The sequence below is a fragment of the Pseudophryne corroboree genome, chromosome 1, assembly GCF_028390025.1.
Source record: "Pseudophryne corroboree isolate aPseCor3 chromosome 1, aPseCor3.hap2, whole genome shotgun sequence".
Classification (NCBI taxonomy): domain Eukaryota; kingdom Metazoa; phylum Chordata; class Amphibia; order Anura; family Myobatrachidae; genus Pseudophryne; species Pseudophryne corroboree.
The window spans coordinates 22,127,171-22,140,326 of record NC_086444.1 but is presented as its reverse complement, the minus strand read 5'-3'; the positions used below and the strand labels follow the sequence as shown (position 1 = coordinate 22,140,326).

Here is a 13,156-nt window from a genome sequence, read left to right as displayed (position 1 = left end):
ATTCTTCAAATCACATTGGTTTAAAACCAGTCAAATCTGTGGTTTTGAAGCATCTCACATGAAAAGTGACCATGTTCTTGGCCCTGGCCTGGACCAGGCGAGTGTCAAATTGGTGGTTTTTTTCTCAAAAAAGCCCATATTTGTTTGTCCATTCGGACAGGGCAGAGCTGCGGACTCGTCCCCAGTTCTCTCCCTAAGGTGGTGTCAGTGTTTCACCTGAACCAGCTTATTGTGGTGCCTTGCACCTACTAGGGACTTGGAGGACTCCAAGTTGCTAGATGTTGACAATGCTAAATTCCTTGTCGTATAAACAACCCTTTATGAAGCTAAGAACACTGTACGCTGTTTGCTCAAGAAGTACCGTAATGGTACGCTATTTGCGTAACGATCGCTCAGCGGTTAGCGAGACGCTCAAGCGTCACGTTCGCTCACGGCCTAGTGATCACAGGACACGTTATTGGTTTTGTCTAGGGGAAAGATTCGCTGTAACGTAGCATACGCTAGAGACCACGAGGAGGTCACCAGCGGTGCAGACGCTCACAATACTATACCTTGATATTAAACCTTATACCGATGAAACACACAGAATACCTTAATGTGAGTACAGGGTGTAAATGCAACCTTGTGTAACCTGACTATCTACAAAGCTGTTTGAGCGTCACCGACGCTCAAGTGAACACTTAATACTATAGTAAATACACTGATACTGGTTTAGGGTTCCAAAGCCTATAATCTGTATTATATCTAGTATACTTGTAAAAGAGTAACACAGTACAAATGATACACTACAATATAACAAAGACTTCCTAACCAAACACCTAACTAAGGGATAAACTACAATGCTATCCTGGTCTAACACAATACAATACAATAATACTACGAAGTATTTAAGAGAAAAAGAGGAGAGAGAGAGATAGAGAGAGAAAGAGAGATATTGGCTCACAGAAAGACAATGATTACGGAGAGAACTTACGCACAAAGGGTATGATCGCCTGCGCCTCGATATCCAGCTCCCGATTATCAGCAGATAACCGTTGATGAGAGAGTGAGAGCTGGATGTGGTCGGTCTGCCTATTTATGCCCCACACTCAATGCAATCTCCTAGTCCCTACAATCCTACAGTTTATTGGACACAGGAATTCGGCCCTGTACTGTAACCAAAGGTCATAGGTTGATTCATACAGGTGGGCTGTGCTGATTTCCAACAGCTCAGGTGGGTGGGGAACTGGGTTTCCCGCCGCATACCTGAGTATGTGCAAATCATAGAAATGGACATAAACTTCTTATGTCCATAACTATTCGCACGAGCGATTAATACGCTCCAAACCAACACCGGAATATTGCTAATTAAATACTCTTCCGATGGGTATCAAACACTGCTGTATGACTCCTGTTAGACCCTTCGTGCAATACAAAGAGGGATTCCTCCGCTCAGGGACATTCTATCTAAACCAAACTTACAGAAACTATTGAGGGGAACATGATCTATAAACTACATTAATTGTGAACTTTTGTAACGAATGAGTCGCACGCTACGATCACATAAACTCTACCGTAAATGCGCATACTGCGCGTGCGAGTGCACGCTATTGCGGGTATGCGCTTCCACGGGAGAGCGTACGCATGCGCAGCACGGACCAGTGTGCGGTGCAAATATGGCAACGTGCATTGAGACATTTTTCTGACTTTGACAATGTTGTCAGGGCCCTGAAAATATAGGTTCCAGGACGGCTGGAGTCAGGAAAACTGACTTGCTGTTATCCTGTATGCACCCAACAAACTGGGTGCTCTTGCTTTTAAGCAGACTATTGCTAGTTGGATGTGTAATACAATTCAGCTTGCACATTCTGTGGCAGGCCTGCCACAGCCAAAATATGTAAATGCCCTTTCCACAAGGAAGGTGGGCTCATCTTGGGCGGCTGCCCGAGGGGTCTCGGCTTTACAACTTTGCCGAGCGGTTATTTAGTCAGGGGCAAACACGTTTGTAAAATCCTACAAATTTGATACCCTGGCTAAGGAGGACCTGGAGTTCTCTCATTCGGTGCTGCAGAGTCATCCGCACTCTCCCGCCCGTTTGGGAGCTTTGGTATAATCCCCATGGTCCTTTCAGGAACCCCAGCATCCACTAGGACGATAGAGAAAATAAGAATTTACTTACCGATAATTCTATTTCTCGGAGTCCGTAGTGGATGCTGGGCGCCCATCCCAAGTGCGGATTATCTGCAATACTTCGGGTTATTATTGTTGTGAGCCATCTTTTCAGAGGCTCCGCTGTTATCATGCTGTTAACTGGGTTCAGATCACAAGTTGTACGGTGTGATTGGTGTGGCTGGTATGAGTCTTACCCGGGATTCAAAATTCCTCCCTTATTGTGTACGCTCGTCCGGGCACAGTACCTAACTGGCTTGGAGGAGGGTCATAGGGGGAGGAGCCAGTGCACACCACCTGATCGGAAAGCTTTACTTTCTTTATCATCCACTAGGGGTCACTGGAGTACTCTTGGGATATGGACGGGCGTAGCCGAACAAAGGCACTGAATATTCAAATTTAGGACTCTCCCCCCTCCATATCCCCGAGTACCTCAGTGTACTTTGTCAGTGTTTTTTCGGTGCTCACAGCATGAACATCGGCTTGTGGGAATGCCCACATTTCAGAAGATTTTTTAATTTTTACACTTCCCGTCCCAGTTTCTGGAAAAACATGGGTCCGGGATGGTGCCGCTGCAAGGCAGCGTATGGCGTGTCGGTCCTCACAAAGAGCACCCTCACAGCCACAGGCGCTATAAGCGCATGGCGTGTCGGTCCTCACAAAGAGCACCCTCACAGCCACAGGCAGCCACTGTCTCCTGCAAGCTGAACGGAGCTTACAGAAAGAAGCTCCGTCACAGCCAGGATGAGACAAAGAGCTGGAAGGAGCTACAGCTGCAAGGAGCTTACAGGAAGCCCCGTCACAAGATGAGAAGCTGGAGGCTGAAACGGAGCTTACAGAGAGAAGCTCGTCACAGCCAGGATGAAAGCGGCACAAGGTATGGGGGTCAGGGCGGTCAGCTCACGCTGCCGCCCTGCTGTGTGAAAGTGTGATACTGTAGCCGCCGCTGAGCACGCCGCTGAAGGGGTCCCCGCTGAACTACGCGCAGAGCGGCCGCACGTCACTCAGACGCCGGCCGCTCTCACTATGCTGATTGCCCGGCAACACTACAGAGGCGCCGCCGAGACTCTCCGTGTGCTAAAGAGCGGCCGCACGTCACTCACGGACGCCGGCCGCTCTTCCAGTGAGACACAGCACGCCGCTGATGCCGGACACAGGGAGACTGTGTACTACTGTAGGAAGGTGCCGGCCGCTCTTCCGGACGGCTCCCCGGCCCTATATACAGCGCTCTCCTGCTCTCCCTGCACCCGATCCCCGTACGCTGCAGGTAACATGGGGATGCAGGGGGGGGGGGAGGGGGAGTAATGCCCATAGCAGCAGCAAAGGCTGCATGGGTTAAAAATAGGCTGCTCAAACTACCTCACAAGCAGCGCAGCGTTTTAAACAGTGTCATGGGCTATAACATCAGTATAAAACTGTAGACAGGGACACTGTGTATAATATCAGTGGGAACTGTGATTATAGGTTTCAGCACATTTTATATATATAATATATAATGAAGCTTTTTGCTGCCAGGGACACTGTGTATAATATCAGTATGAACTGTGATTATATGTTTAAGCACATTTTATATATATAATATATATATGAGGCTTTGGCTGGCAATAGGCTATCAGTGGCATAACCTATTGCAGGTTTAACCATGTTTTCTGTTATTTTATGTTAAGGCTGCAAGATAATAACATTCACTGCAGCCAGTGTTCATATTAATGGAGGCTAACTAAATGCATGTATTTTACTGTATCCTACACCTGTGTTATCACTGGATAATAGGATATTAAGCCTATATTAACTGTATAATAGGCTATTAAGCCTATATTAACACTGCAGCAGGTAACCTGTACTGTGATTTTCTGTGAAAGCATGGCATGACGGCCATTTTAATCATTGCTGTTTTTCCAGTTTATAATTCCAGAACATTCCGGCCATACACCTCTACTCCACAAGGAGGCGCAGGGGTGTTGGTGGGAATTTTTGGTCAGCATAAGTTAGCCATGTAAACTGTATTTCTACATAATTCTAGAACATTCCTGCCCTACATCTCTAAGCCACCAGAGGCGCAGGGGTCTTAGTAGGAATTTGGTTCGGGTTTCATATGCCAACTGCTTTTCATAAAGATTACTCTGATTTCTCTTCACAGCGAATAAATCTTTCGTTTTTTACTAAAGATTTCCGTAGAGAGAAACAACCATGCGTTTAATATAAATATGCTGTTCAGCAATAAAATATATATATGACATAATAACGTCATAGGCGTGCAATGTCTGTCCGTTGCCTATTGTGGTGTCTGTCTGCATAGCGAGTAAGGCTCTAGCGCAGACCAAAAATAATTTTAAAGTCCTATTTTAAGCATTGGCAATTCAAATAAACATAGGAGTCTCGGAAGTTATTCCGCCAGCTCTAACAAAAGACAGTCTTTCCAAAGGGCCAATTTTCCCTTTTGGGTATCACAGTGTTTATTTAACTGGTCTTATAATTTAATGCACGATTCTATGTCAAATCTCACACCGATAACTACGAGTGAGAAGGCTACATTAGACCAGCACTCAGATAGTGCAGGGTTGTTGCCAACATACATTGCTAAATTACAGTGAGTCAAGGTCTCCATTTTTACACTTAGTACACTTTGACCACTTTTTAATCGTTTCCAAGATGACGCCATCCGCCATTGCTAAATGCGTCTGTGTCAAAAATTATAAAGACCCAAGAAACATTTGGGTCACTAGACTATGTATGGAAACAATGAGATTACTGTTAAAAGAAGCTGCAGAGTATATCTGTAAAGCTTCTTCTAACGACGGTACTTCGAATCTCACTTTTCATTGTCGCTAGTTCAGCACGACAAGGCCACAGCTTGTTGGTCCTAAATTTGATATTCAGCCATTACCGCATCCAGTATCAAAACGGAATACTTGGGCCGGCATTTAATCCCTTTAGACTTCAGTTTCAAGGCGTTGGTACAAAACACTCACGCCTTGTAACGACAGGACGCTACGGTCAGCAAGCCAGTAGTTTGATGACCTCTTTTCCAATTGTGGAAGCGTGTCTTTAAATGTTACTTTTGAGGGGTTTCCACACTTCAACTCAAGTTACAGTTAAAGGACATGACTGCCTCAGTCGAACGGTTTGGCAGGTGGCCATTTGGCCTCTGCTGGGTTTCAGCTGTCTTTATAATACAGGCTGTAGTACAACAACAGAGTCAGGGTTGTTTATTCCCCTCTGTTTGGGGTAACAAAACCATACAGCTCCGTCGCAGTTTCAATCAGCAAGTCACTTACTGCAGTTTGAAAATGGATTTGCTGCGGTTGGTATTGGCATATTGGAGCCACAAAATTGCATACTTGCACTTGATCTTCACAATGCATATATACCCATTCCGGTTTGCTCATCACAGGTTTTAGCGTTTGCAAATCGCCACAACCATTAACCATTTCAGGTCTACCGTTTATTATACTCTGGTATTTACCAAAGTGATGTTGGAAGATGATAGTTCATCTCACATAAGAACTCTGTCGCAACAGAGTTTCTCTATCTTAGATGATCTGCTCATAAGAACTCTGTCTCAACAAAGTTCCTCTAACTTGCGCTACTAATGTATACTGCGCTAGCAGATCACGTTCAAAATACAATTCCGTCTAAACGATGTCAATTCCTAGGTAATATTATAAATACGGTAAATCAAAGCATTTACCTACTACACCAGCAAGAACAAATGTACATCTAGTAATTAGTGCAAATCACGCACACTAACGGTACATTGGTGTATTCACCTAGTTAAGATAATAATGCGTTTTAATGCGATTTATTTCGCCGCCCTTCACTCGCCGTTCCCACAGAGGGGCGAGGGTGTATAATACTCTGGACGAGAGTCGCAGAGGTTCAGGAGTTGTAGTTTACAAAAGATCAGCGACAGAGGTTCTAAAACACGATAGATGGCTGTCGATAAATGTTCTGGAACTACGTGAATTTTACAATGCACTACATGCTTCGCTTTCAGTCTGACCACGGCCAGTCAGACAACGCAACGGCAGTTGCATACAGAGACAAAAAAGCCGCATGGCAATGCGGCAGGTAACTCCAATTCTCAATGGCTCAGAACACTATTATGTGAAAGTGTCAAGAGATTATTCCGTGCGTGGACATCTGTTAGACAGATGATCTCACCCGTCAGAATTTGGATCCTGAAAACTGGACATTAAATCCAGAGGTGTTTCTTGGGGTTACCCTCAACATGATGGCATCTCGCCACAATTACAAAAGCTCAGTATGTGTACAAAACAACAGATCACAAGGGCAGTGGCGGTGGAGTCTCTCACATTCATGTGGTCATTCAGCATCGTGTATCTGGCTCCACCATTTTCCGCTGCTCTCTCCGTTGTCAAAACGGATCATAAGACAGTTCGTCACAGTCATACTGATGGTATCTCATGTGTGTTGGAGAAGTTGCTTCTCGAATTTCCAAGGAATACTTGCACACGATCTTGGGGCGCTCATAATACGTCCAACCTGTTACATCAGGGAACGTTCTTTTACCCATATTTACCTATGTACCTATTACCTATGTACCGCAGCTGCGGTTGATGGGGTGAGGGTTCAAACGCCCTCTTAAGAAATAGAGCATTACAGTGTCGGTTATACCAACCATGTTACGAGATAGTAGACCGCTTAAGGCAGCTCATTATTACAAAATTTCGTGTGCTTACATAAGTCGTAAACCTCGGAAGTTTCCAACATCATCCTTCAAGTTACCCGTATTCTGTTAAACGGGGTGGTATGGAAAACTGCGTTTACTTGCACGGAGGGTGCAGGTATCTGTGTAGTAAACTTATCTTCAAAGACGTTTGTCTTTATTGCGTCTGTACACACCGTTATACAAGGTGTCACCAAAGTTCAGACTCTATTTATCTCACCTACAGCGCCAGGCGACTGGAGGTTGGGTTCAGATTTCTTACAGTTTCATATTTTGAACACTTACAACACATGGGGATTAAGTTTCTCACTTTGGAAAACATTTTTCTCTATCGTCCTAGTGGATGCTGGGGTTCCTGAAAGGACCATGGGGAATAGCGGCTCCGCAGGAGACAGGGCACAAAAAGTAAAGCTTTTTCCGATCAGGTGGTGTGCACTGGCTCCTCCCCCTATGACCCTCCTCCAGACTCCAGTTAGATTTTTGTGCCCGGCCGAGAAGGGTGCAATCTAGGTGGCTCTCCTAAAGAGCTGCTTAGAAAAAGTTTAGCTAGGTTTTTTATTTTACAGTGATTCCTGCTGGCAACAGGATCACTGCAGCGAGGGACTGAGGGGAGAAGGAGTCAACTCACCTGCGTGCAGGATGGATTGGCTTCTTGGCTACTGGACATCAAGCTCCAGAGGGACGATCACAGGTACAGCCTGGATGGTCACCGGAGCCGCGCCGCCGGCCCCCTTGCAGATGCTGAAGTCAGAAGAGGTCCAGAATCGGCGGCTGAAGACTCCTGCAGTCTTCTAAAGGTAGCGCACAGCACTGCAGCTGTGCGCCATTTTCCTCTCAGCACACTTCACACGGCAGTCACTGAGGGTGCAGGGCGCTGGGAGGGGGGCGCCCTGGGAGGCAAATGAGTACCTATAAAGGCTAAAAATACCTCACATATAGCCCTAGAGGCTATGTGGAGATATTTAACCCCTGCCTAATTTTTCTAAATAGCGGGAGACGAGCCCGCCGGAAAAGGGGCGGGGCCTATCTCCTCAGCACACGGCGCCATTTCCTCTCACAGCTCCGCTGGTCAGGACGGCTCCCAAGTCTCTCCCCTGCACTGCACTACAGAAACAGGGTAAAACAGAGAGGGGGGGGCACATTTATGGCGATATTTTGATATAACAAAGCAGCTATAAGGGAGCGCTTATTATAAGGCTATCCCTGATATATATATATATAGCGCTTTTGGTGTGTGCTGGCAAACTCTCCCTCTGTCTCCCCAAAGGGCTAGTGGGTCCTGTCTTCATTAGGAGCATTCCCTGTGTGTCTGCTGTGTGTCGGTACGTGTGTGTCGACATGTATGAGGACGATATTGGTGTGGAGGCGGAGCAATTGCCAAATATGAGGATGTCACCCCCTAGGGAGTCGACACCAGAATGGATGCCTTTATTTATGGAACTACGGGATAGTGTCAACACGCTAAAGCAGTCGTTTGACGACATGAGACGGCCGGACAATCAATTAGTGCCTGTCCAGGCGACTCAAACACCGTCAGGGGCTGTGAAACGCCCTTTGCCTCAGTCGGTCGACACAGACCCAGACACAGGCGATGACTCCAGTGGTGACGGTGACGAATCAACCGTATTTTCCAGTAGGGCCACACGTTATATGATTTTGGCAATGAAGGAGGCGTTACATTTAGCTGATACTACAGGTACCACTAAACAGGGTATTATGTGGGGTATGAAAAAACTACCTATAGTTTTTCCTGAATCAGAAGAACTAAATGACGTGTGTAATGAAGCGTGGGTTGCCCCTGATAAAAAGCTGATAATTTCAAAGAAATTATTGGCATTATACCCTTTCCCGCCAGAGGTTAGGGAGCGCTGGGAAACACCTCCTAGGGTGGACAAGGCGCTAACACGCTTATCTAAACAAGTGGCGTTACCCTCTCCTGAGACGGCCGCACTTTAAGATCCATCAGATAGGAGGATGGAAAATATCCAAAAAAGTATATACACACATGCAGGTGTTATACTACGACCAGCTGTAGCGACTGCCTGGATGGGCAGTGCGGGGGTAGTTTGGTCAGAGTCCCTGATTGAAAATATTGATACCCTGGACAGGGACAATATTTTACTGTCGTTAGAACAAATAAAGGATGCATTTCTTTATATGCGTGATGCACAGAGGGATATATGCACACTGGCATCACGGGTAAGTGCTATGTCCATTTCGGCCAGAAGAGCTTTATGGACGCGACAGTGGACAGGCGATGCGGATTCAAAACGGCATATGGAAGTTTTGCCGTATAAAGGGGAAGAGTTATTTGGAGTCGGTCTATCAGATTTGGTGGCCACGGCTACAGCCGGGAAATCCACCTTTCTACCTCAAGTCACTCCCCAACAGAAAAAGGCACCGACTTTTCAACCGCAGCCCTTTCGTTCCTTTAAAAATAAGAGAGCAAAGGGCTATTCATATCTGCCACGAGGCAAAGGTCGAGGGAAGAGACAGCAACACGCAGCTCCTTCCCAGGATCAGAAGCCCTCCCCGGCTTCTACAAAAGCCTCAGCATGACGCTGGGGCTTCTCAAGCGGACTCGGGGACGGTGGGGGGTCGTCTCAAAAATTACAGCGCGCAGTGGGCTCACTCGCAAGTAGATCCCTGGATCCTGCAGATAATATCTCAGGGATACAGGTTGGAATTAGAGACAGATCCACCTCGCCGTTTCCTGAAGTCTGCTTTACCAACGTCCCCCTCCGAAAGGGAGACGGTGTTGGAATAAATTCACAAGCTGTACTCTCAGCAGGTGATAGTCAAGGTACCTCTTCTGCAACAAGGGAAGGGGTATTATTCCACTCTTTTTGTGGTACCGAAGCCGGATGGCTCGGTAAGGCCTATTCTAAATCTGAAGTCCTTGAACCTGTACATAAAGAAGTTCAAGTTCAAAATGGAGTCACTCAGAGCAGTGATAGCGAACCTGGAAGAGGGGGACTTTATGGTATCCTTGGACATCAAGGATGCGTATCTCCACGTTCCAATTTACCCCTCACACCAGGGGTACCTCAGGTTCGTTGTACAAAACTGTCACTATCAGTTTCAGACGCTGCCGTTCGGATTGTCCACGGCACCTCGGATCTTTACAAAGGTAATGGCCGAGATGATGATTCTTCTTCGAAGAAAAGGCGTATTAATTATCCCATACTTGGACGATCTCCTAATAAGGGCGAGGTCCAGAGAACAGCTAGAGATGGGATTAGCACTGTCTCAAGAAGTGCTAAAACAGCACGGGTGGATTCTGAATATTCCAAAATCCCAGTTAATGCCGACAACTCGTCTGCTGTTCCTAGGGATGATTCTGGACACGGTTCAGAAAAAGGTTTTTCTCCCGGAGGAAAAAGCCAAGGAGTTATCCGAGCTTGTCAGGAACCTCCTAAAACCAGGAAAGGTGTCTGTACATCAATGCACAAGAGTCCTGGGAAAAATGGTGGCTTCTTACGAAGCAATTCCATTCGGCAGATTCCACGCAAGAATTTTCCAAAGGGATCTGTTGGACAAATGGTCAGGGTCGCATCTTCAGATGCACCTGCGGATAACCCTGTCTCCAAGGACAAGGGTGTCTCTTCTGTGGTGGTTGCAGAGTGCTCATCTATTGGAGGGCCGCAGATTCGGCATACAGGATTGGATCCTGGTGACCACGGACGCCAGCCTGAGAGGCTGGGGAGCAGTCACACAAGGAAGAAACTTCCAGGGAGTATGGACGAGCCTGGAAACGTCTCTTCACATAAACATTCTGGAACTAAGAGCAATATACAATGCTCTAAGCCAGGCAGAACCTCTGTTTCAGGGAAAACCGGTGTTGATCCAGTCGGACAACATCACGGCAGTCGCCCATGTGAACAGACAGGGCGGCACAAGAAGCAGGAGTGCAATGGCAGAAGCTGCAAGGATTCTTCGCTGGGCAGAGAATCATGTGATAGCACTGTCAGCAGTGTTCATCCCGGGAGTGGACAACTGGGAAGCAGACTTCCTCAGCAGACACGATCTTCACCCGGGAGAGTGGGGACTTCATCCAGAAGTCTTCCACATGCTGGTAACCCGTTGGGAAAGACCAATGGTGGACATGATGGCGTCTCGCCTCAACAAAAAACTGGACAGGTATTGCGCCAGGTCAAGAGATCCGCAGGCAATAGCTGTGGACGCGCTGGTAACGCCTTGGGTGTACCAGTCGGTGTATGTGTTTCCTCCTCTGCCTCTCATACCAAAAGTATTGAGAATTATACGGCAAAGAGGCGTAAGAACGATACTAGTGGTTCCGGATTGGCCAAGAAGGACTTGGTACCCGGAACTTCAAGAGATGATCACGGAAGATCCGTGGCCTCTACCTCTAAGGAGGGACTTGCTTCAGCAGGGTCCCTGTCTGTTTCAAGACTTACCGCGGCTGCGTTTGACGGCATGGCGGTTGAACGCCGGATCCTAAAGGAAAAAGGCATGCCGGAAGAAGTCATTCCTACTTTGATTAAAGCAAGGAAGGAAGTAACCGTGCAACATTATCACCGAATTTGGCGAAAATATGTTGCGTGGTGCGAAGATCGGAGTGCTCCGACGGAGGAATTTCAACTGGGTCGATTCCTACATTTCCTGCAATCAGGATTGTCAATGGGTCTCAAATTGGGATCTATTAAGGTTCAAATTTCGGCCCTGTCGATTTTCTTTCAAAAAGAATTGGCTTCAGTCCCTGAAGTCCAGACCTTTAAGGGAGTGCTGCATATACAGCCTCCTGTGGTGCCTCCAGTGGCACCGTGGGATCTCAATGTGGTTTTGGACTTCCTAAAATCTCATTGGTTTGAACCACTAAAAAAGGTGGATTTGAAATATCTCACATGGAAAGTGACCATGCTTCTAGCCCTGGCTTCTGCCAGGAGAGTGTCAGAATTGGCAGCTTTATCTTACAAAAGCCCATATCTGATTTTCCATTCGGACAGGGCAGAACTGCGGACTCGTCCGCATTTTCTCCCTAAGGTGGTGTCAGCATTTCATCTGAACCAGCCTATTGTAGTGCCTGCGGCTACAAGTGACTTGGAGGACTCCAAGTTACTGGACGTTGTCAGAGCATTAAAAATATATATTGCAAGGACAGCTGGAGTCAGAAAATCTGACTCGTTTATATTGTATGCACCCAACAAGATGGGTGCTCCTGCGTCTAAGCAGACGATTGCTCGTTGGATCTGTAGCACAATCCAACTTGCACATTCTGTGGCAGGCCTGCCACAGCCTAAATCTGTAAAGGCCCACTCCACAAGGAAGGTGGGCTCATCTTGGGCGGCTGCCCGAGGGGTCTCGGCATTACAACTTTGCCGAGCAGCTACGTGGTCAGGGGAGAACACGTTTGTAAAATTTTACAAATTTGATACTCTGGCTAAGGAGGACCTGGAGTTCTCTCATTCGGTGCTGCAGAGTCATCCGCACTCTCCCGCCCGTTTGGGAGCTTTGGTATAATCCCCATGGTCCTTTCAGGAACCCCAGCATCCACTAGGACGATAGAGAAAATAAGATTTTACTTACCGATAAATCTATTTCTCGGAGTCCGTAGTGGATGCTGGGCGCCCATCCCAAGTGCGGATTATCTGCATAAATTGTACATAGTTATTGTTAACTAATTCGGGTTATTGTTGAAGGAAGCCATCTTTCAGAGGCTCCGCTGTTATCATACTGTTAACTGGGTTTAGATCACAGGTTGTACGGTGTGATTGGTGTGGCTGGTATGAGTCTTACCCGGGATTCAAAATCCTCCCTTATTGTGTACGCTCGTCCGGGCACAGTACCTAACTGGAGTCTGGAGGAGGGTCATAGGGGGAGGAGCCAGTGCACACCACCTGATCGGAAAAAGCTTTACTTTTTGTGCCCTGTCTCCTGCGGAGCCGCTATTCCCCATGGTCCTTTCAGGAACCCCAGCATCCACTACGGACTCCGAGAAATAGATTTATCGGTAAGTAAAATCTTATTTTCTTCTAGCCTTGGCTTCGGCAAGGGTTTTGTTTTCATATTTGGGTGCCTTGTATTCCAAGCCACCGTATTTGAGTTTTCTCATGACAAAGCAGATCTTCCGACGAATTCCGCTTTCGTATCCTTCACATCTATATACCAATAGTGGTTCCTGTGTGGACAGCACATTCTAGAATTCTGAATGTGGTACACGCATTACGCGTTTATATATGTCCCGAACGTCTACAGTACGTGATATGAATACGTTGTTTGTTCTCTATGATACTGCCAACTGGGGTTAACCAGTTTCTCAGCAGACATTATCCAGTTGAATAATAATAATGACTACAA

General features: G+C 46.8%; 1 protein-coding gene and 1 non-coding gene across 4 annotated transcripts in view; both read left to right on the top strand.

Annotated features, from left to right (window-relative positions):
• LOC135054368 (von Willebrand factor A domain-containing protein 5A-like) overlaps nt 1-13,156 on the top strand; it is a 188,169-nt gene that overhangs the window by 145,828 nt on the left and 29,185 nt on the right. The window lies entirely within an intron of this gene.
• Nucleotides 4,267-4,387, top strand: LOC134932369 (U5 spliceosomal RNA). The gene has a single exon (XR_010179335.1). It is a non-coding gene; the product is annotated as a U5 spliceosomal RNA (small nuclear RNA).